Raw genomic sequence first — 26,824 nt, forward strand, 5'->3', positions numbered from 1 at the left:
ACAACAAATTCAGATAGATTTTATTTTCATCTATATTATGGATATTTCACATTATTTAATTTGTCTTAAGAATAAGACACAATAAACAAAAATAATAAAAAAGATATAGTCTGGGATATTGTAGATGACATATTACACAATTATGAAAATATGAAGACCTACATTATCCAGAAAGATGGATCTACCATTGCAAGACAACATTTATGCAATGAAATACTGTATGCCATTTCTACAGACCCAACAGTCTTTGAAAAGTGTGAAGTCCCTTTGGTTTTTGCAGTGACCAAACAAGTGCTTAAGAAATAAAAAACCTTGTAGCTTTAAGGCAGAACAAATTCTTTAATAAAGACAGAATAGAAATAAAAATAAATGTTTTGAAGTTTCCCCACTCTCTAAAAGCTTTTACATCAGAAATGTCCCTTACAATACTCTGCTAATGGAACATTTCGCCTGACCTTCTTTTTTAGTTGCCATCAATGCTTTCAATAATGGGTATCCCTTTAAGCTAAAACCAATAATTAATAACATCAGCTCGAAACTTTGCTTTCAATCTGGCCATGCCATCTCAACCGTGTTCATTCAGTGCACTGGCTTTTGTGTGATGAAAAGTACAGTATGCACACAATGAAAAGAGTGTCCTGGTGCTTTGCGTGATGTACACAGCTGTATAGCAAGTCACGCTTAATGTGTAAGTAAATACAGTATACTGAATATCCACAATAATGTTCCATTCTCTCCATGGAGAGAACTTTTAATTAAGCTTATGATCTTTGAAGCAGGTTGTGATGTAAGGGCTAAGGATAACCAAAAGTGTGTTTTTAATCAGCCAACATGTATTTGCATAAATGTCATGTCATGTCATTTACCAAACCGCTTTATACCATACGGTTAAATGTCTAATGTCAAATGTTAATGAAATCAAATTCCCGTGACTTTTTTCTGTTTGAACACATCAGTGGTCATTTGATGATGAGAAAGGGTGTTTACTGCAAAGGCAGGTTTTAGGTGTTTTGATTTATACTGTCCTTAAATAAGTACAATTTACTATTAGTTCCTGTATTAAAATTACTTTTCTGCAACTTCCTAAAGTGATTCTAATATATACAGTGCAGTATATACTGTATATATTACATTTCAAAAACATCAAACTATTTGAACAATATTTTTTCAGACAGTAGAGTACAGTACTGTATATACAGTATATGTTTTTTCACATCTGTTATTAATTCAGACAGTTTGGTATGGATATACAAAGTTAATTTACATAACTTTAAAATTATGTTTTAAGGTTTTGATGGATAAATATGTGAAATCTCAATACAGTTTTCACAAAAGACAAATTATGTGTGTTTGAGAGTAAAAACAGTATTTTCTACAAGAATAAATCTGCTGTGGTTATGTATGCTCTGTTTTCCCATTATTTAATTGCTAAAATTCTAAATATTGAGTTGCTATTAATTGCAACTCAATAGTAGCAATTAACTATTTCATCATGAACATCATGAAATACATCGAACAGCTATAGTTTAACAGTAATAATAATAATACTTGCTTACACTTATATAGCGCTTTTCTGGACACTCCACACAAAGCGCTTTACAGGTAATGGGGACTCCCCTCCACCACCACCAATGTGCAGCATCCACCTGGATGATGCAACGGCAGCCATAGTGTGCCAGAACGCTCATCACACATCAGCTATCAGTGGGGAGGAGAGCAGAGTAATGAAGCCAATTCATAGATGGGGATTATTAGGAGGCCATAATTGGTAAGGGTCAATGGGAAAATTGGCCAGGTCACCAGGGTTACACACCTACTCTTTTCGAGAAACGCCCTGGGATTTTTAATGACCACAGAGAGTCAGGACCTCAGTTTTACGTCTCATCCGAAGGATGGCGCTTTATTTACACTATAGTGTCCCCGTCACTATACTGGGGCATTAGGACCCACATGGACAGCGGGGTGGGCGCCCCCTGCTGGCCCCACTAACACCTCCTCCTAACACTAACACTTACACCTCAGTACAGTATGTACCATTATTTAGAAACATAGTTTTATTTTTGTATTTAAATCAAAATGACAAATGGTTTCTGATCTCCCTTTTCTGAAAAATCACAATTGTGCTTATTGAAACTTTAGTAAAATGAGTGTATGGTAAAGATGTACAGTATGACCTTTTTTCTGTCCACAAAGTCTTCTGCATTTCCTGGGATAAAGGCTGTGTCATCTATCAACTCTTAAAATGCAAATATATACAGACTTCTGAATGCTGCATGATAAATAGCATAATATTTTCATTCACTGCAGCACTGTATTTCATTTTAACTGCATAGTCCATATTACTTACTTTGAAACACGTCAATACATGGGCTATAATACTATTGCTTTGCATTTTACATCTACTGTAAGTAGTGCACGAAGTCAGCACTGTAGCCCTATTATCATTTTTCATGCTAGCCTTTAATCCTGTGCAATACTTTAGACTGCCATAATTCTTTCCCTCACTTTTTGGAGCTAGATTTTCCGAACTAGCTAAAGAAACTCCAATGCAAGATTTAAAATTTCTGTGAAAGGATTATTTTAATTTTAAGGAAATATTATGATAACAAAGGATGTGTTTCACTGTAAAGCTGCTTCTCTCATTAATATGTCTGAGAAACATTCCTCAAAGACCATCCAGAGGGTCGAAAGAAGTATTTTTGTAATTCTGTAATCTTCAAATTTGATTGTAAGCTTTACTAGAGGGGTGTAGTTTTAAAGGGGCCTCTTGAAAATTGATCTCCTCCTGTTTTTAGATCCCCTGCTCAAAAATAATAATCTTACCATTTGATCTTTTAGCAAGTTACTGGCTTTTCTCATTTCATGTATATTTTTTCCATTATATTAAAGGAGCTGCAAAGCTCTGACTAGCTCTAGCTAGCTAGTCTGACTAGCTAGCAAGTCACAGAATAAGCTTTCCAGTCCCCAATGAGGAGAAAGCATCCCCATAGCTTGATGCTACCACCATCATAGTAATTAGTGTTCATTCTGGTCACTACTTTCGCAGTCCCAGCCACCAGTTTTAAGAGCAATAAACTAAAGTAATCCTAAAAAGTATTTAATAAAAAGAGATTAAATAAGACAGACATTCTTCAAACATGCAATCCACCACAGCCACCTTATGTTTTGTGATTTCTGTATAGTTTATAGAGATTAATTAATTTCATTAATTAAAAAGCCTCCTGTTCTGGTGACTTCTGTGATTAAAACTGGAGATCAGTGTGGCATACTTATTAAAAGCAGTGCTAGGGGATGTCTGAGGTCTGCCTTGTCTCGAGTTTCATTCACATCAACAGTTGGGGAGAGATTAATGTTGTAATCTAGTGGTAAAAGACTTTAAAAATAATGCAACTTGATAAAAAATCAATAAATTCCTATAATTAGTCCTGCCTTGATGGAAAGGACACAGAATATAGTATTGTGACTCTTTTTATTCCAAAAAGAAAAATATCCCTCCTCAATAATTCTGTTCTGAAATCTTTTTGTATTCACGTTATTAAACAACTTCATGGACAGCTTTGTCATTCTTAGTGAATATCTGTATACCAGTAGAAAGAGAGAGCTATTTGGCAAATTATTGATACAGGTATGAAAAGTAAATTACATAAAATGAAAGGCAAATTAAAAAAATGAATTAAATAATTGTAAATCACTGCTTTACATAGATTCCAATCAGGCCATACTCAAATACTGCCTATGTACAAAAGTCTCTTTGAATCAGTACATGAATAATGTACATGACAAATGTTACCTTCCAGCATAGATGGTTTAACTTCAAGATAATTCATGTAGAACTCTGCTTGGAAATCTTTCTCTACTCTCTACTGTTGGTTTCTGCAGCTTAATATTAAAAATAAATTCCCAATGTTAAGTATATCTATTGTATTCATGTAAGAGATTTAAAAGTACATTGTTACACAATGAAACATTATGGAAAATAATCTTATGAATGGGAAATGTATTTCTATTGAAAGTAGATACTGTATATATATAGAAAATGTTTTTCTCTGTTGAGGATCAGTGTCTAGCAGCTCAAAGGAAATATTAACATTGTCTGTGTCACAGCTTATGAATACAAGGCTACAGTATGGTTAACCATGGCATAAATGCTCTATCATACTTTGCATTTAATGCAAGAAAGGGAACCTCATAAATCTGCCGAAATTTTTATTAAACTTTATTCTTGTTAGGGTTACAATAATAATGGCATAAGTTCCATAAACAGTGAGTTCAAAAGCTAAATACGAAAACTAAACAGTGACAACTCAAAAGAATGGTAAACACTATCACCAAAAAAGGAAATCACTTTAATGAGCTGAGCAAGAAAGAAAGAGAGACACATGTTTTGAAATGTATTGAATTTGAAGTTTTTAATACTCCGATGCTTCTGAAAATCTTTCGGGTCAGCTCTTTTTTCATGCAGTTTTTACTGTTTCTATTTGGAGCATTAACATCTATTTACTGCCTGTGCCTTTGTACAAATTTTACATTTGATTACTCCCACACAAAAATCTACTGTACCATGGGATGAACATACTGCAAAATGGGTGATGTATCCTTGTCCAATCAATGAAGAAATATAAAAAATATTTTGAAGGAGTGCGGAAAGACTGGGACTTTGTTTCATGCTTGTGTTTTTCACTAGCTTTAGTGTTTGCTTTGATATGCAGTAGTGACAGTCCCCTGAGCACAGCAGCTCTGCGGCTGTTAATGCAGGAGGGTGGAAAGCTGCTGCATCCCCTATGCAGCGCATTCTGAAGTAGAAAGGGATATTGGTGCTTCTGTGTGTGTGTGTGCGCGTGTGCAGTTCATACGGACAGAGGCAATGTTTAATGTCCCACTGAAGAGTCAGTCAGTTTGAATCAGCTTCAAAGTGGATTATTAGGGGCATGGAAAGTGCTTGGAGGCAAGGCAGAGCAGATAAAAAACATACAGCACATACACTGTTTACTCTTTTTTTCAACATTCTTTAAAAACGGGTATCTCATTAACTCTTAATCTCATATTAAGAGTGAATCAACTCCAGTGACGGGACTATGTTCCACTCATTTGGCATTTCTAATCTTCACTCTTTATTTAATTGTTGAAGTATTTTCTCAGTTCTTTACCTGATCTACAACTGGTATTGTTGCTAAGGTGTGATACCCAGGTAGGATGGAGCAGGTCTTTGGAATCCTACAGAATTAACAGATCTAAATAAATGCAAGGAATTAATAACAGTAATCCACAGGTTTAGAATAACAACTATTGTCTGTCTATTCAGTACACAATGTTTAAATGTTTAAATTTCTACTCCAGGTTTATGTCAACTGTGGTGCACAATTTTTTTGACAATTGATTTGGACAAAATACAGGTGTCATTTAAAAGCTTTAACGCCCTTCCAGTGATAACCCATTATTTTGATTACATGTGAAATATGCATTTTTGAGTTATATGAGTTTTGTTTTCATTTTTAATCAAAATGTAAATGCTCAATCTGAACTCTTCCATTCATTTTCATATTTTCATTCTTACTCATTATCTAGAGTTAAAGTTATTCTGAGATGGGTAAAAAAATTAACTTTCAGTTTGTTTCTTTCCATTGTGAATGACATTATTCAACTTCACATTCACACAGTAAATCAGTAATGAATGGTCCTTTTGACGGTTTTAAAAACTAATATTGATGACGTTGATGTAATTTTACTTTGAACAGATAAGTAAACTAAAACGGTGGTGTCAGTCAAGAATGATTCATATTAATGTTGATAATGTGAATAAAACCAAAGATTCAGCTACTTGTGATAGTAATATGTCAGATTTTCAACCTCTCCCCCTTAATCAATTTATAAAAAATAATAAATGAACATTTAAACTTTACAGAGAATTGCATTTTTCAGAACGCTAGTCAGCTTGTATTTTTGACCAGGAAGCTGTAAGGGTTTGTGCTGAGTAAGAACATTTTAGAATGTTAGAAGAAAATGTCCTTACTTTTGGTATGATGGTGTGGAAGTAAAGGGAAATTGGTCCAACTGTTAATATTGCTAGTAAAATAAATGGTTGACCACAGAAACAGCTTAAAGAACTGTTTTATATTGCAATTCAAAAGAAAGTTCATCTTAACATTGATGACCCCTAATACTCTTTGCATTCCCATTTCCAACTGCTACCTTCAGGGAGGCATTTTAGAATACCTATGGCCAAGAAAAATGCATCCAAGAAATCTTTAGTTTCCTATGCAATTAGTATATTAAACAGAGCTAAGTGACTGTTTCCTGTGTAGAGCAACTGGATTTTGTGAAATAGTAGTGTAGTATGGGCAAAACAAGACATGTGTGTACAGTATGTATTACTGTATGTCTAAGACTATTGTTTATTTTAAATGTGTATTTATTTTATGTTGTGTTATTTGTTTTTGTAGGTTTGTATGGTGATGCCAAAGAAATTTCCAACCTTTTGGAAGGACAATAAATTTATAATTTATCTTAAATGATGAAAACCTTTGTTCCTAAAAAGCTGTTGTTCCAATTAATTTTTTTTTAAAAAAGAATCGCTGAAAATTCTTCTTAGAAAATTGCATAACGCATTTCACAAGTCAATAAAGGTCATAAAGACAAATGAGCTTAATTGCTTTCAACCCAGACTTAATATTTCAAAGTGTGAAATGAATGCACTTAATGTGAAATAAGAAAAGTATCATTTTAATAATCAGTTGGTGTTGATGAATTCTAAAAAGCATCAGCTTGCATCTTCAGAAAAGGCATCCACAAAACACAAGCACATACTGTATATGACACAATGCCAAACAAACAACATAGCAGTAGCTGCAACATGGCCTCACACAATCAATGCAGTCCAATACAGATGACCATACAGAAGGGTACAACAAGAGTCCATAGACTATACTTATCAATTTGTTATATGAAAACTGAGCCAGGTGGTGGAATTTCTTGACGTATACTAGGATTTATCTTTTAAAATATCCTAGGGTATGACTAAACTAATACCTAATAATAAAGATTCCAAGTTTTTGGCTTCTTTCAATGGTAACACTGTATCTTCTATTTAAAAATGTATTATGTAACCAATTGGACATGAATAGTTATTTTTAATCATAACTTCACAGCTCTTCTGTTGATTAAACTAAGGGGTTGCCTCTAAGGAGAAACTGCCAAGTTGCAGAGATAGTTTTGATTACAAAGGACAAATGATCCCTTGGGAATAAGTAGACAGGGTTTCCAAAGTTTAGCCTATGGGGGAGAAATAAGGAAACACTGTTTTAAAAAGGGAACAATTTACAAAGAGAATTTTACCATACAGTGCAAGTCAAGGATCACACTGCTGCTCCTATTGAATTTGCAAGCCTCTTGATAACATTTTTAATCAATATGGAAATATATAAATCACACTTTCTAAATACTTTCTCAATTCCCTTCGATTGTTTTGTCTTGAATTGCAAGGGGTCACAGGAATAGCAAAGGTAACGACTGAATGTAAATTTTCATACAGCATTATTTAAGGTAAAATACACTGCTTCATGATAAAAATAGCAACCAAATGAAAACAATGATAATAGATGTGTCAGGTTATTAACACTTAACAAGTCAAGCGTTTGGTAGTTTGAGTGCCTAAAGTATAAGGTTTCACTTTGCCAGACACATAGCAGGATTTTTGTTTTATATTTGATATGTAAAAATAACAGTATGTACTGTATAATATGGATGGATTTTTACAATAATATGATTGTATCTCCATGCATTTTTTTCCTTTTCTAAGGTACATCTCTTAGTAGATGCTAAACTACTCTGCTTTGTTACTTTACAGCCAACTATATTCTATTTGACAGCTTAAAATGTTTATGTTTTGAAATGTATTATTTAAATCCTTGCATGAAAAAAACAACTGAAAAATTGTTTTTTCTGTGATTAGCTACCAGCCACCGGAGAGGGCTATAAATAAGGAAGGTACAGGGTATTAAGAGACAATTTGATAATAGAGCTAAAGCATTGAGGTGTAGATAACTGGGGTTCTGCAATGTATTCGGCAGTATAATAAAATTCCTTTGAAGAGGAATCAACTGACTCAAGCAATTGACTTACCAATGTAGTATCGGGTTGCTTAACTCTGAACATAAATGTAGATGTTTTGCAGGGAGGGAGGGTTATCACAGCCTTGTTTAGATAATTAGTTCATCAGCCTTTAGACTTCTTTCCAGTTTGATATCCGGCCCATTCTACAATAAATCAAAAGGATCTGGTCAGTTAACTTATTTTTTAACTGAATAACATCCAACACATGACATAAGATTAAATATTATCCAATAAATATATGTACATAATATACATACTGTACAGTGTCTTGCACAAATGTTCATTACACGATGATAACCCATTTGCTGGATTATAACTGATTCATACACATTTTTAACTTGAATATTTTTGAATGCTCAAACTGAACACTTTTATGAGTGAAAGAAGTTAAATGTTAGCAAAATGTTGAGTGCATAAATATTTACCTCGCGGACTCAATATTTGTTGGAAGTACTTTTGGCTGCAATTACAAGTATTTTGTTGGACTTATTATCTGAGAAGCTGGTCAACACACTTGCCTTCTGCTCACTACTGTAAAGCTCTACTCCCTGGGGTTTCTAAATCCACGTTGAATAAATTCCAGTGTCCAAAATTCAGCAGCTGGAATTCTGACCAGGTCTAGTGCAAGTGATCACATTACTCATGGATTCCCTGCACTGGTTTCCTGTCAGGTTTCATGTCAACATCAAAATCCTCATGGTCACCTATAAGGCTCTGCATGGCTTGGCAACTCAGTACCAGTCTGAGTTACTATTGTCCTACTCCCCACCTCACAACCTTTGCTTTCCTAATTCTGGTCTCCTATCTGTCCCCCAAGCCTATCTACGTACTATGGGTGACAGTGCCTTCTCCTGTCATGCCCAAGAACTCTGGAATTCAATCCCTAAGGATATCAGAGAATCACCTTCCCTAAGCTGTTTCAAATCTAGACTCAAAACCTTGTTCTTTAGAAGGGTCTTTACCTAACTGGTTCTGTTATATACCCCTTTGCTCCTACCGTATTCCATATTATTATTATTATTATTATTATTATTATTATTTGGATAGCTTGTGAATTCTGGATTCGGAGTATTTCTTTCACCAGTATATCTTTACCATATTTCACTAATAAAGTCTCCTCCTCACACTTTTTCCATGTATTTCTGTTTAATTTTCCAACACCAGTGAAGGCCAAATTAGGGGCTCACAGCAGTGATCCTAGACCATCACCAAGTGTTTTGATTGTCAATTCACCAAGCTCTCAATTATTGTTTAACTTAGTCAAGACTAATTATCCACAGGCTGTTGACATCTATTAATTTTTGAAGGACTAGAGCTCCCATGCATCAAAATTGGACACCACTAATTTAGTTCTGCTCTGTAACAACTCACAGAATGAACAGGCAATTAGTTTAGAATGAACAACAAATAACAAATAAAGTGTTTCCAACCGAAAAGGGATGCCAAAAGTCTCTTGGGTTTTCTCTTCCAGGTCATGTGACCTTGTGCTGCCACACTTCTAGAAGACTTTGAAAAATTCTATACAGTATGTCCAGAGGAGATCCACCTGAAAAAAGAAATGCATGTGAAACTGAACACCTGATATACAGTACAGTAAGTGTGTTACAGTCCTCCACACCAGCTATTAACAGTAAGACTTTTGAAATGGTGATCATGTTTATCTTGCAATTACCTGAACACTTTCAGTTCTCTGGACAGTCTCGGGGGTCAGTTTGAGAATGTACCGAATTGAACAGCTTTCCCCTTTTCAACTTGACACAATACAAGGAAACAAGTGAAAGAAGGTACAGATAAACCTTAATAACATAATGCACAAATAAAACACCAAATCACAATCAAATCTTCTGTCAAACTCCCTAAATACTCTTGAGAAATTGGAAAACACAATACTGGAAATAAAATGTATAAATAAATTGCAACTTAAAAATGATCTTATTCTTTATAAACTGTTTTTATTTTAAAATAAATTATTTTAATTAACTTTAAAAGAAATAACCCTTGGATGGAACAGGAAGTTACATGAATTTAAATGACAGAAGTACTTTAATTATAGTGCACAAACGGCACTTTCACGTAACATACTGTATGTTTTGTTATTTCTAAATCAGAAAAAAAAATATTTTGTTAATTGGAGAAAATTGATTAATTTTTCATTTATATCTAATTTATAAACCTGTGCATTTTACTGAAATATTGTGAGTGGGGTGCCTTGCAATACAGTTTCCATTTAGGATTAAAATCCACAACCTCTCAGTTCCGAGTCTAGAAATCTACTCCTCCACCAAGCAATTGATGGAAGCTTGGTGAGTTCAGTGGTTTTACATTCTCAACTTTTATTACTGAATTACAGTCTCAACAAAATATATATTTTGTGAGGTATCTTAACTTAGATTTAATCTTAATCATGGAAAAGCTTAATCAAGATTTCACCAAACTATAAACTTATAGTTTAAAGTAAACAGCTGAATTACAAATGCAAAGAGTGTTATCAAATACAAATCATGTTTCCTCTTCCTTTGGAAACTGTAAAATCAGGTACTGTACCTACTTAAATTGTGCGCTGCACGTCTTTTAGCTGCAGATTTTCAGCTTTGGGAGACCATTTCCAAAATTCAGTTTTATCAAAAGAGACTTCTGTTCATAGCCTAAAAAAAGAAATACATTGTCATATTTCAATATATGTTACGCAATGAACCAAGGTGTACATATAGTACTTATGAAATAAAAGTATAAAGTACGATGTTAGATATAATTAATCTAGGAATAACGTCTGAGCATACACTTGTTTCTACCAGCAATAGACTCCTTAGGATCTCATAAAGTTGTGTACATACTGTACTGTACCTTGTTAACTGGAGGAACAAACGTTCCCATACAGAATTTAGAATGAGGATAAATCATAAAATGGCTATTTAAAGTTTAAATGCAATCAGTGCCAAACCTTCATTCAGTTTTACTTTAACACCTGCAATATTGTAAAGGTTCAAATAAAAAAATCTAATATAATGGCTCTGTAAAAAGGTGCAAAAAGATGAAGACATCAATCTGTTTAGCAGTGGTTAATGATAATTCACTGAAAAAACTGAAAAAAACAATCTTTCAAGAGCATGATCACATTGCCCCCTACTGTTGATTCAATTGCACAGCAAGAACAAAGAAAAACATTGATGTTGCAGGCAGAGCTGTGCAGATTATGTGTTTGCATACATAATAAACAAACTTTTTAATTCAAGAAATGAAATTAAAACCAACATGATAGCAAAAATCTATAATGTGAAGAAAGGTTTGAATGGATAGATTGCACTATAGTTTTGGGTTGCAAAATTACACTTTAAAAATGGCTATGGTCAGAATAAAGGTCTTGTTACATACAAATCATACAAAACTTTATAATAGGGGCTGGTCCTTATTATATGTATATTATCTTATTAATACTTTATTAATATAAATATAATATGACATTTGCAATCCCTGATTTAAAATGTTACCAATGAACAAAAAGGTTTCATGTTTCATACCCCGACCAAATGCTTGAAATGTGATATACATGTAATATCAAATACCAAGCCATACAATACCATTGTAGATATTGAGCATTATGTACACGAAGCATTATAACATACTGTACATATTCCATAACGGTGGTTCTGATCTCTCATTTGGAAGAGCTTGACTTGAAAGACCTGGAGGTGAAACTCTATTACAACATACTGTAGCATTGATTCAGCGAGAGTCAGCAGATGAATCAGATGATATTAATTTTTAATGATTTCTAAAAGCAAATGGGCTCTTTCTATCCACTTTTGTAAATCACTACTTGACCCTCAAGGACTTGCTTTCTGAAATGCATCACTTACACTTTATGCGGTTGCAGATTGAACAGCAGAAGCGTTTATTTCTGAGAGCATCCACACCATTAAAAGTTCATCCTATTCACGTATGGAAAAATAGCTGTACATTTGTGTTTCCCGGCCAAAGTTTATTAAAAGTTCTAAAATATTATTTCAAATATTCTAGTCACTTCACTCTGTCTCCAAAATTGTGTTTTTGGGAAAAAAAGCAGGTTTTGTAATTCAGGTTTGTTTGCAAGATCTGTTCTTTGGTAAATTTGAAGTAAGCTAAGAATGTTACTATAGTTTAGGAAGATTATTCCGGTTGTACTAGATGCATATATTGTATTAACTGTGTTTATTCAAAACATATACAGTACACAGCTGCAATTGTTAAACTAAGAAACACAATGTTTTGTTAAACTGTTATACAGTATAATTTTCCACTTCCAAAAGTAAAAAATATGGTTTAATTACTATTTAATATTTTAACTTTCTAACATTTACCAACTCCTGAGAAATGTACAAAACTTTCTTAGAAATCCAAAATGATCCTCATGCTGCAAAACTAATCTCAGCACAGGGGGAAAAGTAGCACACATCCTGATTAAACACTTTTGCATTTTTAGCATTTTAGGCCTTACAAATTATTTCCTTGGAAAGGAAATTAATCGTGGTTTTGTGGGAGACTTTCTTGGTCTTAGACCAAAAGCAAATACTGCAAGACTGAAAGAAAATCACAAAACAATTTTCAATTCCGGGCAGGACCAAACTGTTTTAATTTGTGTTTTTATTTTCAACTGCACTCATTGTGGTGTTCCAGTTCTACTGAAATGAGAATTTTAAAACAAAACACCATAGCATTGTACAAGTGTGTTCATGAATAAATAATGAACCTGCATTACGACTACAGAATCTTAAAAACTACTTATGAATTGTACATATACCTTAGGATCAAAAAAGATAAGCATGATAAAAGAGATACAGTGCTTTTATTATAAAAATTTTGATCAGTAATCATAAATTAGGCAAGCATCTCAAGAGAGCAACCTTCCACGAATGACTTTGGATTATTTAATTATAATTATGTTTTCAAACCATCCTCCAGAATTAATTAAATGGAACATGAACTTTTAATCTTTTTATACATCTTGAAACATGAAATATCTTGTCTCATATCCACTTAAGACGTCATTAACCAATTTCAATTTTTAACTACAATTTCATCACCTATGTCATCAAAAACAGTCTCCAGATCCTTAATATGATACAAATCTTGTTTTAATGTATACACGTGACCCTGTTTCCTATGCTTTTTTGTGAGAATCCACATGTACTGTATACTATATGCCTCCATCTTCAACTTGATGTTCCTACAGTTATAATGGCCTATTAAAATAAAGTAAAGTGCTTTTAAAAATATTACTCATTTTAGGCGATGAATGGTTCATCTCAATTCAGCCAATTCTGGAGCAGATGGCCCCAGCAATTTAACAACCGCTCTTATTTATTGATTTTTACTTAATGCTAGCTAGAGAAGAATCTGTTTTGTTCCTTTTCTTTTCAATAGAGATTTCATTTTTGTCTGTAAATTACACTCATTTGGTTAAATGGATAATTGTGGAAAATGAATCTGATTTTGATCCTAAGTAGGTTTTTATTGCCACAAAGTAAAGCAACAATTAAGGAAAATATTAATTCATTCTTCACACCAAAGAATTTAATTAGTGTGATTACTGACAACGGAAGATTAATTTGGACCACCTCCTTCAGTCAAAAGCATTTTATAAACTGAATCCTTTTTCATTCAATTCCAATTAGGGAGTAATGAGGTTTTACAAAGAATATGTCACTCAAAGGCACACAAGAAACATTAACAACTTTCACTAATTTCTTTTCAGTAGGTGCAGAACTTCACCAGTGCTCTGTTATTCAATTACTGCTACAACTGAGTAGATGTTCAGGTCTAAGACACACTATTAACCATTCACGAGCTGGTCAGTTTGTGTTTCATAGCTAAACACATCTATTTACAATCCAATGATTTAACAAAACATTTAAAAAACAATGGGATAATGGGTCTCTTGGTTACTTTAGATGGGCTGCTGTTGACTAATGATGCATGTCCCAGACATGCTCAATAAGGTTCATGACAGGATATCTTGCTGATCAATCCAACCTCTCTATTTTGTGATTTAGCATGCCTTCTGTACTCATCCTAAATAATGGCTGTTAGAAAAAGTCTCGCTGTTAGGTAGAAACAGTAATCTCAGTGCATAATATCAGTGAGGGTGGCATTTCGGATGATATTTCAAGCTGTATTCCACTATTTCTGAATCTTCTTCCAAAACATAATGTACCATCTTTCATCACATGTTGCTTGAACTATCTAAATGACTTACAGACACATGGCTGTTAAAAGCAAACATACTCATCAACACATGACCTTTAATCTACAAACACTGGTACATTATTAATAGCATATAATGTTTGTATGAAATGTGCTTATAAGGTCTGTATGGAAACAAGCATGGGGCTTTTCATTATTAATATTGTAAAGAGTTTAAAGTTTTAAATCCACTGTGCTCAACTTCAACATGAGAATGTTTACAAATTAGTGGAAACTGTTTGGTCCTTCTTGCAAGATATAATATAAACTTGCTACATCATTAATCTTCTCTGCCATTGTGTTGGACAATTTTGTCCTCTGTAAATGAGTCACAATATTCAACAGACCCAAATCTAACTAAAGTAAAAACTAGTCTTTCCAGCTGCTGCAAGTAATGTCTGAAAAAAAGCCGCCTAAGGACAGATCCCTACACAGCATGCAAGATGACATCTTGAAAGTAAATGTTGTGGATTAAAATGTCTTACTTTAGAAACATGCCAGCATGTAAACAATGAAATAAAAATTACAGGCCCAATTCCAAAGCTTTTAGAGGACTATGGAATGTGGCACATTACAATATTTTTAGAAACCCATGATTTGCTCTTTTATCTTTAACTCATTACTGTTGTCTTAAGATGCAAGATATTTCTGTATTTAAGCTAGATTGACCCATCAGTCCAGAATGCATTCTTGTTTCCATGGTACAGAGAAGACCTGACTTCCTCCCTGGATAGGACAGCAGTGCATCACAGAGCCTAGTGCCTCCCTCCATTCATGCAGCTGGGTGTACTGAAGGAATCTTAGTAAAGTACCTTGCTTGAGGTACTGTATAACAGCAGTATTTGCAGCAGGGACTTGAACCCAAAACCCATCAGTAATGAATGCAAACATTCCCACTTTGCTACATTGTCCCCACCCTTGTCTTAAAGAAGTGTTTTTTAAACTGGGGTGCACACACCCCCTGTTGGTTCACAATGCCCTTTCTTGGGGTGCAAGACATGTCAGATTTTTTCACAGGCATGTAAGTACAACTACTGTACCTTGTTTCATCAATCCCAGATTCTTTAAGGTCTTTTAAGGTAAAACAATTGAAATGTAGTTTTCACATATTTTAATTTTACTGTGAAATTAAAAATGAATAATTCTATCTCTTTCATTCTATAACTATGATATATTTCAGATTTAAGGAACTAACCTATTTCTGTTACGAATGTTATGCAATAAATGGTTGCATAGAAGAACAGTTTAGACTGGAAATCCATACATATGGAAAAACCAGTGGCTAATAGAAAAATGTTCATTATCTAACGCTATTTCTTGCATACATCATGCACTATAATACTGACCTAAATTCATGGAGTGGATGATTGTGAACATTTAGCAGCACAGTTTTCATAAACACTGAAACATTGAAATGTTTATTTTTCTCTACTTTTCATTTGGGTTTAAGTAAAACACATTAAAGTTAATGCAGACATTCAGTGTGATTGGAATGAACTCTGTAATCCTGTTCACAGATTAAAAAAACACATATCAGCTTCTCTATTTCATAAACTCAAGTGTAAATAAACCTGCTGGATGTACAGTATTCATTATACATTCAAGTTCACAGTGTGTTTTGAAGGCTTTTGAAATCTAATGACAGTTTCACCATTAAAGAGCAGCATGACAGGTTAGGTGTCATTAAAAAAGGATTAAACTATAAATAACCAAGTAGCACTTTGGTTAAAAATGGAAGGGACAAAATAAAATACCTGAAAAACATCAATTATTTTATTGAATGCTTCTACTAGTAAGCATTCCAAAGGATTAATCCTTTTACAGAATTTGAAAAGAGAGAGATTTGGCAGCAGTCTGCTTAGCCGTCTCTTTTAAAATATAATTTCTTTTTGGCATTAAAGTTTAGATCAAAGTCATTTAATCCTCATGTTGAGAAGTACCATTTAATGATGAAGAGGTATTTGGCCAAGTGCACACATTAAAACATTCTACATCAGTTAAAGGTGAAGTCATACACTGTACTGTACTTCTCAGCAGCTTGCCAAAATAATTAATATAACTGATTTCACAAGGACCATCTAACCCTTGGTTTAAGCATTTTTAAGCATTTTTATTTAGCATTCTGATCATAAAGAGACTGCACAAAAACGTACATTGAAAGCATCGGCTTTATTCATCTACACAGCTGTCATTTAGTTTTCCTACAGTAGGTCCTTTAGACACACCACTGTCAACCCTGAGCTTTAGTTTGCTCTGATGCACAGGCAGTACAATTTCAACCCTGTGTCTGGCCCTGCCACAGATTTATACCATTACTCTTGCATGTGACATTGATCCTGGACATATTTATGCTTGGAGAGTTACTTGTTTCGCCAGCTCATCAGAATGTATTTTATACTGTGTGCGTTTGTGCTCTATTGAAACAGTCTGCAGAGCTAAAAATAAAACCAGTGCCTCAAAAAAGAATGCTTGCAGCTCTTGTATCCAAAACATGCAAGAGCCACGGGACTTTTGGCAGCAAAGCTGGTAACATTGCATCACCACAGCCTTTCATCAATACAATGGGTGTAGTAATGCCTACAGTATAGAATTGTATCAGCAGTTGACTTCTTATGTCGGCAGAAATGAGCAGTAGGAAAGGGGGATTACTAAACATTATTTGTTGTAATATTGTTAATGATTTGAGACATTTTAAAATGTGTTTGCAGTTCACTTAGATAAACCATTCATGATTTTATGATCTTAGGTGCCTTCTAATACCATTGCTAATGCCAAAATGTACATTTACAGTACTTTATGGTAAAAGTATAAAATTCAATTAAAAAAGTATTAAAATAACTATTTTTTTAAATATGATTCTATAGCCACAATATATGTGTGTCCTAAGAATAATATTTACCACTACAATCATATTTATAACATCATTTCTATACTTTTCAGAAAATCAATAATGCTGGCATGTGCAGCCCGTGCAATCAATTTACTGTTTTCAGGGTACTTAAGGAGCAGTTCACTACTTTTTGTTATCAAAGCTCTAATATTTGCAAGAAAAAAAAACCTTCAACATTCGGTCATACAGTACTTAATTAAATATATGCATTTTGCCAATTTCTCCTGAGATTAAAGTTTGTCTTATAAATAATGGAGAGAAATGAATTCAGCATACTTAAATGAAATTTTAACACTTTTTTAGCATTTTTATTTTCATTTTAACAAGCCAACTCAGAAACTACAATGCAATATGTTTTTGGTTTACCTGTTTTCATTTATGTAGGTATAAAAGAAGCTTACTGTACATGATGCAATCTGATCATGTGAATATAGCTGCTGAAACAGCCATATTAAAAAAGAAATGCTGGCTCCTGTCTGACATTCTCAACCTGCTGGTTATTGACCTAGAAACTTAAAACCCTCAGAGGCTTCACAAGTTTTTAAAAACGACCAGTTCTGTATTTCCTGTGTTCTTTATAGTAAAGATTGGGAATTGGAAAAGGATGAGGTAAAATATAGAAATGAAGAAATTTTAAAATGAATAGTGCTGTAAGGTTTCATTTTTTTTTTTGCTTTCCTGTCCCTGCTGATCATAAAAGGCCAGAAGGAATTTTAAACATACTTTCATCTCTAATCCAAAAATAAATGTGTCCAGACCTGAGCTGGGGTCAGTTCTATTCAAATTCAATTTCCTCTCTGGATCAATTCATTTATTTCAGATCCAATTCCTTTAAGTTCCTTCAGCAGCAATTTCAATTCTTTCCATTTGTATACATAGTTCTCTGCCAAATTTGTTATTCTTATTAAATTATAATCTAATTATAGCTTTAGGTCTTAACATTTTAGAATTTGGAATTAAAAGATAGGGGACAAATCCAAAGCAGCACTTTGAAAATAAAATCAACAAAGATTCTGAAAAATAATAAGTGCCCAAAAAAACTTGAGTACTTAAAACCTATCCCATTTCAACCCTCTTGTTCCTTCACTACTGTACATAAACCCCCCCACCGGTCAATATCCCCTAGCATATTAGCTTCCAAGCCCCACACTGCCCCTCAGCCCTCAATTCAAAAGTATAGACAGCAAATTCTCCTCTGGAATCCCATGAACCTTGCTTCTCTATACTCTATACTCCTATAAATGGAGACCCCAATTTATATCTCCAGCAAAGGAACACTTTCAAGCCCATGCTCACCAAAATATTTCTGGTGTAATAAGGGCTGAGATAACTGAGATTAAGCACACAAACCTCACCAGTGTCAGATCTTTCAATTTGTTGTCCAAACTGGTACATGTTCTACTCATTCCCACAAAAACAAACATTCCTATCACCTTTGCCTACACCATCGAATTTCTATATATGGTAACTGTTCCCCAGAAAAGTTTCCAAATGTCATAAAGGTACCTCCTAAAACTCCAAAAAGACATCCTCTTAGTAAATTCTTTTAGAAAATTGTATACATACAGTATTTCATATCTCTTAAGTCAGACTTCAGTAAAAAGAAATACAGTGAAGGAAACAGTAGAGAGAAATAAAAACATTGAACCATGCTTGGTGTCATTATCTAGCCCTCTCACATTAATAATAATGGCTACAATGTTGGAGCCATTGCTAGAAAAGTAGATGGAGAAAAAAAAAGAAAAAAATACATTTCAAGGGGATATTTCAAGTGTAAATCACATGGGATTGCAGCCTCCTTAACCTGCATTACCACGCATACCGGCCACGTTTCTACATGGCCTGAAACCCATGCGGGAGCCATGCACAAGGTGTGGCAGATTGTTTAAACCTGTTGCCAATTAATCTGTCAATTACCTAATTCTATTGAGTATGTAATCCTGCTTCCCCGACTGTTGAACGCACGATCATTGAGCTATCTTCCCTCTCAGCTTCTCAGCGTTTCCTGTCTCTCTGTGTTTCTTCTCCCAGCTCTGAATAGTTCTTTTTGACTTTGACTTTTGGTGTCTCCCTACCTGGTGTTTTACCCTGATCTTTCGTTTATATGCTCAGAACTTCGCTCGGATGCTTGGGCAATCTTTGGAATATTCTCAGTACTGTAGTTTCTGATATACTTCCTTTGAACTCAGACTTAAGGTCCACAGACCTTTATTGTGTTTGCATGCACCATACTTCCTATTAATCAACGAATGGACTTATAATTCTCCTCCAATGGCTGCACCCTGGCTGGTGAGTACAACACCATAAAACATAAATAAGCATCCATATCCACATGAAGAAATTTTAAATAATTTTTTGTAATAAAATTGATCACAGATTCATGGGTTCATTCATCAATCCATCTCATTTTCCAACCATTAATCTACTGAGACTGTTCTCCACCATCATTTTCTTCTCAAAAAGCCCTTACCTACTCTACAGGTGTAACCAAAGCGTTCTTTCCGGACTCTGTGCGGACGACACGATCCGGGGTTGAGTGAGAATACAAGAGGGAAAAAGGCATGCAGGATACGGGGATGAAACATGAATACGGGGATGAATACGGGGATGTCCTTGGTGTGCTGGTGGTCGGGGGAGATGTGGCCAAGGCGAACAATCCAGAGAGGAATCAAAAGGGGAATCCACGACGGAGCGAAAGTCCAAAGCCGGGTGGTCCATCCAAGACGAACAGGATAAAAACAGGAACCGGGTCGGGACTGGCACGGGAATGGAAACAGGAAAAAATACAGGAACTTAAAAGCATAACGGGGCCAGGCACTTCCAGGTCCTGGACTCACCTGGTACGGAAACCAGAGCAGAGCCCGGATTAACGTCAGCGTCTGGCTTTTAAGGGGGGCTGGAAGGAGGCTGGAACAAGGGGCAGATGCACAAAATCAGGTCAGAAATGAAAGAGCCGGAGCGACCTTAAGAAAAGGACTACAATTGTGACAACAGGTGAGAGAGTGACTCCTACAGTACTTCATTGTGGTAGGAAAGATCACCTTTGTCCAAGGGAATCCTTCTCTCGAGAATTCTCAGGGGATTTCCAAGAGGAACTGAGATGCATGCTGACCAACAGCTCAGGGCACTGTACCTGGCCAGCAACCATGTCCAGTTCATCTTATTTTGCAGGCATGACTATAACAGCTGTCATGGAATTTGCCTTCACTGCCTACTTGCAATCTGGATAGAAGTAGACTTAACAAAGGGTTGTGAAATGTGAGATTGTTTTTACATGGTTTTACAAACTGCATCTATAACCTGACCCAGTTTTTTGTCACATGATGGCAAGTCTCCAAACTTCTGGTATCCATGCACATCATATGATACAGCCAAATGTCCTGAAGTCTAGTATTGGTGTTAAAAAACTGGTTCCCTTGCATAGAACAAGTGTCCACAATCAGGAAAGATTTGCCAAAAGATAACAAGAGGGACCATCTGTTGCTCCCTCTTCCACATGCAGCAAGATTTGGAGCTGTCTTCTTCCTGTCTGTGTGACTAGCCTGGGAAAGCCTGCATCAGAGAATCAGGCACGTGCATATTTTACATGTAGAATGTAATTAAGCAGACTAACTATTGTTCTTGTACATTCATTCCAGCCATCCTAAACCCCTTCAATTACCACTTTAACATTCAGTAAAAGAGAGTCCCCACAACATTTGCAAGGGTAACAAAGGGTTCAAAAACGTCCCTGACAAAAGAACATTCTTAAAAGTATTAAAGGATATAATAACTGAAGCAATAATTATGAGGACAAGAGGAATTATGAGTCAAGGAATGATGCACCAGTAGACATTTGATGCACCAAGAAATTCAGATGCTTCATTTATTAACTTATCCCACAGCTTGCACTCTACACCAGATAACATGAGACCACTAACCATTTATCAACCAAGCAACTCAACAAAAGTTCTTTATACAATGCCCCGCGGTACTACCAGAGGTATGCTTCCTAATAGGGTGACGCCTGCTCCACTGGCAAGCAGGACAACAGTAGTCAAGCAAATACATTACACAGTGTTCCAATATTTCCAAGAACCAAAACACTACAAAAAAATCACATCTGCTCTCCTGCTCCAGGAAAAAAAAACATTTATACCCAGATACCTTGAAGTTCATCTCCATTTGCCAAAAAGCCATCTCCAGTTTTTTTTATCAATCCTGAGATACAAGATCTGCAAACATCTGCAAATTGCTATAGATTCAATTGCTCACCACCACTATCCCACTATCAGGGAACCATAATAACCATATCTTGACATCAACCATTACTGCTATAGACTCTTGTAGCGGTGAGGCTTAATAATAATGCAGAATTAAGTGTTTCTGAGCTTTCCCAAATTAGGCCTCATTTCTCTGTTCATCTCTGTGGTGCAGCCACAGAGAAACCATTCATGCAAGGTGATTTAAGGTCCAAGGACAGCTCCCAAAGGGGGATGCACTTAGCTAAGCCTGGCTATCATGATCAATGGTCATCCATTGGTGCCTATCTGTCTAGGGAGTGCGAGTTGGACATCTGGATTGCATTCCTAAGTGTCAGGAGTAAGTGACTCATATCTCACCTTGATCAACCAATCAGGGACCGGTAGGGCCGAGTAACCCACGTGGGACTCTGATGCCCATGGAACTTTCAGCCAATCAATGAGCTGAAGTTCCTCCAGGTAAAAACAGGCAACACAGAGAGCCTGAGAGATTCAGATTCAGATTCAGAAAACAAGATTCAGAAGGGATTCTGGAGAGGATTCTGTGGACTGTTCTAAAGGGAATTCAAAGGAGAATTCCAGGGCAGGACGGCCCAGGAGCAGAAGGCTCCCAAGGGCAGGACATCCTCGCAGCGCGCCTCGTGACCATCCTGAGACTCAGCCCGGACAACCACGGAACGGCCAGTGTGTCCGAGTGCCAGAACTTTCCTTTGTTCTAAGAGTCTAGAGTGGAGGTTGCCAGAGAGTAACCAGCAGCAGGCCTCGTGAACAGGTCGGAACTGTGGACAGCTGAATCACTATTCAGAACTAGCTCTTCATTAGGAACGAACCGGTCCTCTTCCTGACTTGCTGGGACCCACAGTCATCTTTTCTCCTGTGCACAAACTTTGCTAGTTAAAGCCAACACTAACTAGCCGGTCAGTGAGCATCAGCAACGCACCGTCGCGAGCCGCACAGCACAGCCTGGCACCGAGCCAGAGAGCGCGGATTGGACAGCAACAGCCTGCAACTGTTTCTTTGTGCCCGCAGGAGATCTGAATCCCCAAAGATTGGATGAGTATTCAACTTCAATGCATTACAGCTCAAGAATTCAATTGTTATCCCAACCAGTTGATATCAATTTAATTCCTAAGAGTTATGTACTTGTTTCGAGTATCTAATGTAGAAGTTATAACCAAGTTCATTTATGAAACGGTCTTAATGAATGATATACTGAACGTATGTCCTCTTGATATATGTAACACTTCGTAACTGATTGAATATATATCTTTTGTATTCTGATAACCCTCTCGATAAGATCTGTTAGTTTAAGGCATATTCTATGTATTAATAAATGTATCCTCGTGTATTAGTACCTGTGTGTGTGCGTTGTTTGAGTTATGTCGCATGGTTGGACTCTAAAGCCATCAAAAGAATCAACTTTGTGATTTACTGCTACAATTAATAATTGTCTCAGTAAATGCCCAAACCCTACAGAACTGGTGCCTTCAGAGAGCCACTAACATTACATATTTGGCGTCCCTGAACGAATATGAATCACTACACTCTTTACACAAAATATAACATAAACAAGCCTGTTGACCTAACAAATGGAATAAAATGGGGAATACATGTTTCATTGTGTTGTAAAAAATCGTCTATCCTTTCATACACTTATGCTGTAGCCTGAGCACATTCACCATTTGGCTTTCACTTTTAGAAATCATGGCTTAGGTATAGTCTGTTGGAGTGTGAGTTTACTGACACAATTTATTAATTGGCTGTTAGGAATCAATCGACAGAATAACAAGTAGTCTGCACACGAGTTCAAAATACATGGAAAACATTTATTAATACTTAAAACGTGTACATAAAAGCATTCAAAGTAAGTCTGCCTGTATAAAAATAGCAGTTCGTTACATCAGGGTTATTAAGCAATAGAGAAGATATACAGTACAGTATGAAAAGAAGGATTATACATTCAGTATACCATCGGTTATACAAAACTTGTTAATCTGTCTCATTAAACATAGTCGGCATTCCAATTCTTATAAGTAAATACTATTACTTAGATTTATTAAATTGATATCAAAATACTTATTCACTATGGATGTATATCTCCTGCAAAGAAGGATAAGGGAACAGTTGATGGGGTTGTTACAGCATTGTCCAATCCATTCTCTACAGGCTCAATGCCAATCCAGTCCTGGTGTGGCTTAAAATTCTAGAGAAAGAGAGTACTACCATAGCCTCGCATTGACAGTCCTCTTCAGTTGGACATCCAGGTTAGCTCTGAGTTGAACTAGGACGAAGTCTGTGCACAAGGATGACTGCTTGTAAGGGAGAGTCACAAATGCATAGTGGCTACTTCTCAGTTATTCAGGTATGTTGATGTCCAACTGTATTGTTCCAGTGATCAAACCCTGCAGGTTCCTGATTGATTAGTCATCTTTCAGATGATTGATCTAGACCAGTCACAAGGCACAAAGTCCTGAAATATGTCCCTAATGACAATTTTCTTCTTCCTGTCTGTAACAAATGGCTGTGATCTGTTCTAATCTGTAAAACTGCCAGGAGTAGCCCATCAATCCCCCCTTTCCTCCTCTTGCAACAAGGACATTCCTTTTTCCCAGCCAAATGCCCAGTTCATTTGTGTTGGCATTGACTTCAGAGATACCTGTAGACCACTTCTTTGTAAACAGAAGATTTACTGTATTCATAGATCAGTATCAATCAATTCTCCAGAATGCTTCTTAAATTTCTCTGTTCTTCCTCTATTCAAAATGTATCTTAGCCAAACTCCGTAAGACTACTGTGAGATAACACAATTAAGACATTTTCTTCACACTGAGTACTCACTAGTGGAATTTGAAAAGGAACATTGAGGTACTCATGTAGTGTCAATCTGTTCAGTGGCAACAATATCAAATTGATCATTCTATTCACTAAAATTCCACCTCAGTTCCATTTCTAAATCTTTGATTTTTTCTTGAACTTTATTTTATTACCACACTTCACTAAACTTGAATTGAAATTTACAAAATATCAGTATGTCCTCACATAATACACCAAAGTAAAACTGCAGAATATGATGGACACCAGTCTTCATGGGAGTGCAGACAATCTCATAATTTCTACTTATCCTGTAGCATTTTTATTTCCATGTCCTCCTAAGACTTACCGTACATTGAGTATCTGCTTTCAGTAAGATGGACTAACAGAGCAGCTGTGTCTGAACTGTTTGAAATGTTTTGCTCTGCAAATGTGCGGCTTAGAGACCACTCAGAGAGACAAAAAAATATGGGCCTTTGCAGAAGGCAGAGAGAGTAAGTTCTGCTGCAGCTGTGTCCAGTCATTTCTCTCCATTAAAAGATTAAAACACTGAAGAAGGCATTTAATCGCCTACTCATGGAGTCAGGCTAGTTTAATGTTATGGTTAGATCAGGGAAAATATCTTATTTTTCCTATAGATATTAAGGGAAAAGTGGGTTGCTTTCCTTTTGGTTAAAAAGGGAAAAGATTATTACTTTCCAACATACAGTAGATTAGGTTATAAGGAAGTAGCACAGTGCTACTCTTCTGTCATTTAAGGTTAGGTTTACAAGGGAATCTGGCAAGGCAAGAACAGGTCCTGACCAAGTTAGGGCTGGGACAGTTTTCACAGTAGTTGGTCCAACCTGAGCTCCTGTTTCACAAATCTCCACTATTTATAGCGGCAGGTTTATTGGGGTTATAGCCCACAGGAGGCTGGGACCCTATAACAGGGTATTTACATGTGGAGCATTTATCTAGTCAACTACTGCAACACTTACAGTTGCTGGTCAGGGTTGTAGCAATATAGAAATCCAGTAATATGGCATTTAATCTCTTTATTCAAGATCCAAGTGCTTGAGTTTCCAGCTTGAAGGTAGTCTATTGGCAATAATCAGACACAAGGTGCCACACAGCAGCCAAATAGCAGTACTTTAGTTTCCACTCCCTTGTATACCATGACTAAGGGACTCAGTACCCACTACTGAACTGACACTGCAGTCACAGGAACAGATGAAATATCCTGTCACGATCGCTCCTCCTCCTCTTAAGGGCGCTCCAGCTCTTCCTCGTTTGCCTTATTCACCACACCTGTCCCTTGGTCCAGCCTCCTTCCTGTCCCCCTTTAAAAGCCAGGCGCAGTCGCCAATTGAGGCTCTGCATCTGATTTCCGCATCGTGCGAGCCCGGGACCTGGTTGCGCCTGGCTCCGTTATGCTTTTAACTCTCTGCTCCTGTTCCTGTTCCCCCTCGCTGGTTCCGACCCAGCACCTGTTTTTAATCTCTTGTTTTGGATGGATCACCCAGCCAGGGACTTATGCTCGTGTTTTTGGATTTCGCTTTGGACTTCTTCTAGGATTGTTTGCCTCGGCCACACCTCCCCGGATCACCAGCACTGCATGGACACGCCCCCCTGTTTTCATCCCCGTATTCCTGCATGACTTTTTGCCCAGTGTTTCCTCACTTCTTCAGATTGTGTCATCTGCATAGGGTCCGGAAAGAACTGTTTGTTACATATCCCAAAGGGGCCCAATAAATAGAATACCATTTTTTTAACAATAAGCAAAACTCACTGTAATTAACTCTTATGCACGGTTTACTGTCCTACATATTTACATTTTAACACTCAGATTGATTCGAAGCAGTATCCTGGCCCAGAAGAAACAGTACATTCACTTCAAATGAACTAATAAAAAATTAGACTTTTAATTAAGCTTGTGGCCAATAGCTTTATAAGTCATATTATACAACTTGCTAATCATCACTGTTCCCAATCTGATTTTCCAATGTTGGAAACTGAAATTATCTTTTATAAATGTTCAGTTTGGCTCTGAATGTAATACAGCTAAATGTTGTTCAGATCAATATAGAATCCTTCCAACTAATATCACAAACTAGCAACACTTTGTAGCTTTAATAATGGATGCTCTGTGCAATCCTATTTATAAACATCTTGACCTTCCCACAAGAGATTTGCATGCTGTACAGAAAAACACTGAAAAACAGAAGCTTGGATAACTGTATCACATAGTAGACAAACTGAAAAAAGTGTGTATAAATCAGTTTTGAAAAGGACATTTCTGTTTCATTTAGCAACCTACTGTATGTGATTAAACTCAAGGAACAAAATTGCAGAGTAAATATGACAAAAAAAATTGACTTGCCTACATATTGCAGGTGTTCATGCCACCTTGTTATAGTGTGACATTAAAACACTTTGATGATTTCAAGTCTTTAAAGTCTTAATCCTACAAAAGGCTTTTTGAAAATTCAAAGGCATGCCCTAGTTTTAAATATCAAATCCAATTCTGCTTGAGGAGGAGAAAGCTCCTTTTCTACCATTCTTCTGAAGCTTC

The 26,824-nt window shown here is 36.0% G+C and overlaps 1 protein-coding gene across 19 annotated transcripts in view; it reads right to left on the reverse strand.

Annotated features, from left to right (window-relative positions):
• LOC148648940 (poly(rC)-binding protein 3) overlaps positions 1-26,824 on the reverse strand; it is a 90,075-nt gene that overhangs the window by 52,117 nt on the left and 11,134 nt on the right. For 17 of the 19 annotated variants that reach the window (XR_015926568.1, XR_015926566.1, XR_015926569.1 and 14 more), the window contains exons 2-5: positions 10,658-10,754; positions 9,782-9,860; positions 9,540-9,655; positions 8,119-8,252 (exon numbers count right to left, since the gene is read on the reverse strand). The gene's annotated coding sequence lies outside the window, so the exon portion shown is untranslated. Of the gene's footprint in view, positions 1-8,118; positions 8,253-9,539; positions 9,656-9,781; positions 9,861-10,653; positions 10,755-26,824 lie in introns of all 19 variants that reach the window. The other 2 variants (XM_088607347.1, XM_088607348.1) reach the window with 2 other exon arrangements.

Source organism: Lepisosteus platostomus, chromosome 14, assembly GCF_059453375.1.
Source record: "Lepisosteus platostomus isolate fLepPlt1 chromosome 14, fLepPlt1.hap1, whole genome shotgun sequence".
In the NCBI taxonomy this organism is placed as follows: Eukaryota; Metazoa; Chordata; class Actinopteri; order Semionotiformes; family Lepisosteidae; genus Lepisosteus; species Lepisosteus platostomus.